The following is a 6,000-nucleotide window of genomic DNA, read 5'->3' on the forward strand; positions in this document are numbered from 1 at the left end:
AGGAAAAAATAGACGGATCACTAGGAAATATTGAAATACTTTTTGTAGCTGTAAATCACAAATTTATAGTAGTATAAACCTTCACAGGTGCATTATTTTCCCAGTAACCTAGTCGAAAAATATACAATAAAAAATTAAGTAGTAAATGGGTTTAAACAAACACAGTCACCAATTTATTTCCACTCTGAAATGCTCAGAAACAAATTTCATTTGCATTGAAGCAGAATTAGGTCTGTGTGACATTTTTAGACTAGCTGCAGATGTGAGCTCGCATTACTGCATGGCTAATCCCGTGCTTCTCAGAATTCTCTGGGTCCCTAATTATTGTGCATTTATATTTTGTAAGAGAAAATCACTTGATAGTTACATTTCTGTCTCCAGAAAATTTAAATAAATAAAAATAGAAGCTAAAAAAAACCTCTATGAGGTCAATTTGATTCTATATGTGTTGAATATAAAATACCTCGGATTTTATTAGGAGAGTGATTCATATAAACATCATATATGGATAAATTTAAATAAGGAGCTATAATTTGGACTCAAAAGGTAATGGTATGTGATGCAGCTTTTCACTTACAAAGACACTGTTTAGGTTCTGTCCAAAGTAGCAAGTCATAGGATATTCTGTTCACTTCTAAACACACACACACACACACACACACACACACGCGTATGCACACATATATTTTCACATATGTTTAAGAGTTGAAATCAGGAATCATGATCATCCCATGTGATATTGTCATCTTTTAAATTTGTGATTCAAGAAGTCTAGAAATCCAGGGACTATGATGGAGCTATTCATAGCGTCGTGTATAATTACAACCATAATATTACTGGCAGCAATGCTACCAGGATAATATTTCACAGGAAAATCTACTGAGTAATTTCAGATCTTATGAGCTGTATTGCTTTTGTAGTTCAGTTACTTTGAAAATAAAGCTCAACTTATATTCAACAGTCAATAAAACATAGGTAACGTTTCTCCCATTCACATTTAGAAATCATCTTAAATAACCCCCTTTAAAAAATAAAGAAAGAGACTCAAACAAATCCATTTTCTATAAACAAAGAACAATCTGAATATAATGTGCCTTTTTTGGTGTCTGGATAATAATAGGTATCCAATAGAAGATAGCTGAGTGAGGATTAGAGGTAATATCCATAACTCACTTGCATTGTGCTCAATACATAATATTATGAACTGTGTAAACTTTTAATGAATTTGTATTTGATTCCATAAAACAGTGATCTTTTTCATTTTTACCCCATTATGAGTATGGTTTCCACAATAAATAGCTTTATTTTCATAAATTAAATATTATACCTGATAAAACACATGCAAAAATAAAAAAAAATAGGAATGTAGGAGATAGAATGAATAGATATAAAAATTCTAATGTTCCGTTCCTGACCTCTAGAGAGTGACACAGCACATTTTGGACACCACAGATTGGACTGAAATTGTGGGAGGAGGGCAAAATATGTGTTTTAGCAATGTCAATATAACTATCAGCATCATGGAAGATGAAAATTCTAGCAATGAGTCCAGAAAAGGGGAAAATGGTATATTTTAAAACTAAAGCTGTGGGAAAAGCAATGGGGAAGAGATAACCAACTTAGGAAGAAGAATATTCAGAAAATGATTTCCAAGATGACATGATATTAAGCAAAGGGATTTAGGTGAAAAATGACAGATTCTGAAGAACAGTGATGTTCAAGGTGACAGAAGGTATTTCAAAATAACTGCATTTTGTTAAGGAAAACAAAGGAGGAAAAGGTTTCAAGAATTTTTAGAGTTAGTACCTATTTAAATTAGGAAGTGATTTTACTAAATTTGATCATTACAATGCAGTTTAGTTGATGTGATAGGAATAGAAAGATTGGAGTGAAATGGCGGTTTTATAGGAGTTAAGAGAAAAATCAATGGAGAAAACTCCTTGGTGGTCAGGGTGGGGGTAAGTCTATGAAAGAAAGGAGAGTGAATAAAGTAGTCACCAAAGGGGAGTTAAAAATCTCATTTTAGACCTCAGTTCCTATTAAATGCTTTGTTTGACCTCAGAATTCTAGGTTGGGTTCCCCTCTACATGTGTCTTCATATTATGGTATGTCTTCAAGTGCCTATTCACAGGAAATAGTGTGTAAAAACCTATTTTAATTCACAGAAGACAAACTCTATTTCTTAAAAGTACTCCTCAGTAATAACCACTTACAAATGCTGAAACCTATTCTTTGAGCATGTGGAATAAAAAGGAAAATTGTTTTAAAATAATGACAGTTTAATTCCTGCCCCATTCAGCATGATAAAATAGTTTCATAAAATTATGCATTTATATCTAAATGAAAATGAGTAGGAAAAAAAAGTTCTGATCTTACTTCATCCCCAAACCTAATCCTTTGTCATTCTTAATTCCTAAATTCATCCTTGAGATGCACTGTCTTATGGCTCATTCCACCTTCTAACATCTCTGACCCCCTCCACATTCCTGATATTTACTCCATTCTTGACTTTCTTTAGTTTAGAATAATATAAAGGTGAAGGACAGAAGTAAATTGATTTTTAGGTAATAGAATGAAAATGCATTTTTACACACTATTATCCCAGGGCCTTGGGATCGAGCCCACATCCAGCTCCCTGCTGAGTGGGGAGCCTGCTTCTTCCTCTAGGTCTGCCTGCTTGTGCTCTCTCCCTCTCTCTCGGGTAGATAAATAAAATATTTAAAAAAAATAATAAGGCATGATTTATCCAAATTTTGATTTTATAAAACCATTTCTGTTTCCTAAAAGCAAATAATCACATTGGTGCAAGTATGGTGCTATTATTACCATTTCTGCTTAACATTAACATTTTCAATTCCTAGATAATGGTAATCTTGCTGAAAATATTTTTAAAAATTAGAGTATTACTAAATAACTTCTGATTCTTTAGAGTGTATTCTGATGTGTCAACAACAATCTATACCTTTCACAATATCATATATGAAATGAAATGTTTTGATAAAATTTACAAGATATAGCAAAGTTAATACAGAATTCATAATACTAACTAAAATGATCATCTTTAAAGTGATAACTCCTTTATATTGTATATTAAGTTAGTTACCAAACATCATTCATTCTAAACTTGAGTTACAACACATTGATTTTTCTTTCCATTTCCATTACCACCTTAGATACTGATGTTATACACGAAGTAGGTTATGACAAGTATAATTTAGATGGTCCCCTGAAATGTATTTTTTTCTTCATTGAACTAGAAAGCATTCTAGAAAAATATATGATCTCAGCCATGAGATAGGACTTACGAGCTTGAATGAGGTGAATAATGAACCTTGATGTAATCTTTTAAATTTTTGTTTTAATCATCAAAAAAATGGGAATAAAATAGTGATACTATTATGTTCTGATTACTTAGGTTGTACTGAAGACTACACACATGCAGGCACACACACAGATATGGTGAGCTATTTATTTTCTAGTCTGGGATAATGACCTGAGCCAAAGGCACACGTTTAACCAACTGAGCCACTCAGGCAACCCAGATCATGCCTTATTTTAGACTTCCTTTCTCACATTATTTAATTCAGAATATTATATAATAGACTCTCAATCTCTTTTTCTTTTTCAAATTAGGTGAAACTTCCTTTCCATTTTCTATACATTTGAGTTTTCATAAAAATTTTTAAAGAAATGATTTTTGTTGTTGTTAAAATAGTTCCCTTTTTATTGAAATTTACATGATTAAGATATATGAAAACCCAGAGGTTATATGTAGCTCATAGCCAAAAATGTTTTGAGAGCTGAAACTATTTTTCCCCTTTTAGGTACCAATCCTTGCTTTCTAAAATTTATTCCTTGAAAATGTTAAATACCATAGAAGTGGTAGACTTTCCTACATCTTTTAGTATCTGCTAGAGTTATAATTATCCTTTGCTGAGGTCTTGGATAACAATTTTCATGTACTCTGATATCTGCTGGAGGCCCACATTCTTTGAGGATCTAAATGCCAAAACAAGGAAATAGTAGCTATAGTGGACAATATCACTGACCTGGACATGGCCCTACCTTTATTTATTTCAGATCTGGACTGGAAAATGTAAAATCAAGAAAATCTTGCTTGTAATATTCCCACCTTGTATGTTAAAATAAAACATAAATTACAGCTTTTGAAAGACAAACCAGAATTACATAATTTAGGATATTTATTCTTAATTTAATAAAGTGGTTCCATTTACAATATAATCTACTTGGAAAAAAAGTCACAGAGACAAAACAAGATGATTCATATTTTGAAATGGTTTAAGGAAATTAAAGGAAAGGTAAAGTCCAGTCAAGAAAGAGAAAATTAGAAGCCACAATGAAGGTGCTGGAAAAAAGGAACCCAAGCTGAAAAGATATTGTGAAAGTAAGAAAGAATTAAAACTCAGACAGAGAAATGAGAAAATAATACAGACAGCAAGCCATTATGTGACTCTAACATATACAAGACAAAATGCTCTCTGTTAAAGGTGACAAAGATGTAGAATAAATTATTTTCTCGAACATGTTCAAATTTATTAATCCTTATTAAGATTTTGTTTTATTATTACTGAAGTTTAAAAAAAGAATAATTAAGTCATTAAAATGATATTTCGTGAGGACATTATGAAGTAAACACAGCCCTCCACTCTAAAAATTATTGCTTGTTCTATCCAACTCCCCATAGAATGTACAATAAATTCTTTAATTTATTTTTCAAGAAATTATTTCTATGATACCAAATTATATATATAATATTTCACATATTTTTATATATTATACATGTGGTATTTATTTTATACATATACTTTTCATTTCGTCTAACATCAAATATTGAGTCACAAACTTGTTTGTGTTATTATCCTCTTAATGTTCATAAGAACAATAATGCTGATCTCCATTTCAGTTATGACGTTACTAATTTGTGTCTTCTGTCTTTTTTTCTTGGCTGGCATCTACTAATTTTATTGGCCTTTCAAAGAATGAATTTCTGCTTTTGATTTTCTCTAATGTTTTCCTATTTTTAATTATATTGATGTCTGCTCTAATTTTTACTATTTTTCTTATTCTCACTTAGGTTAAAATTGTTCTTTATCAAATATCTTAAGGTGGAAACTTATTGATTATAGATCTTTTTTTTTCTAATGTATGTTTTTGATGCTACACATTTTCCTCTCTGCACTGCTTTTGATGCATCTCACAAAGTCTGATAAGTTGCATTTTCATTTTCATTTAGTTCAAAAAACTTTTAATTTTTCTTGAGACTTCTTTGACCAATGTGTTTGTTAAAATTGAATTGCTAAATTTATAAATATTTGCACATTTTTCAGCTATCTTTCTGGTATTGAATTCTAGTTCTATTCTACTGTGGCCTGAGAATATACTTTGCATGATTTCATCCCTTAAAATTTGTTCAGGTGTGTTTTAAAACCTAGAATGTGATCTATCTTGACGAACTTTCCATGAATACTCAGGATGAATGTGCCTTCTCCTATTGTTGGATGAGACATTCTGTAAATGCCAATTAGATCAAGCTTATTGATAGTTCTGAAGTGGTCAGCCATAACTTTATTAGGTTTTTCCATGTTTGACTTATGGATTACTGACAGGAGTATTTGTTTTCTTTTTCTCCTGTCAGTTCTATCAGCTTTTGCCTAAAATATTTGAAACACTTACTAGGCATATTAAGGACTGTTATGTCTTCTTGGAGAATTGACCCCTATGTTATTATCTAGTAGGCCTCATTATCTCCATAATTTCCCTTGTTATAAAGACTGTTTTATCTGTAATTAATCTAGTTACTCCAGGTTTCTTTTGATTTGTAGTAATGGGGTATATCTCTCCCCATCAATTTACCTTAACCTATCTGAGTCTTTGTATTTAAAATGAGTTTCTTGTAGACAACATACAAATAAGTACTGTTTTGTTTTTCTCCATTCTAGTAAGCTCTTTTTTGTAACTGTATTTCATTCATTGCCAGAG

The sequence above is a fragment of the Ursus arctos genome, unplaced genomic scaffold (assembly GCF_023065955.2).
Source record: "Ursus arctos isolate Adak ecotype North America unplaced genomic scaffold, UrsArc2.0 scaffold_29, whole genome shotgun sequence".
Classification (NCBI taxonomy): Eukaryota; Metazoa; Chordata; class Mammalia; order Carnivora; family Ursidae; genus Ursus; species Ursus arctos.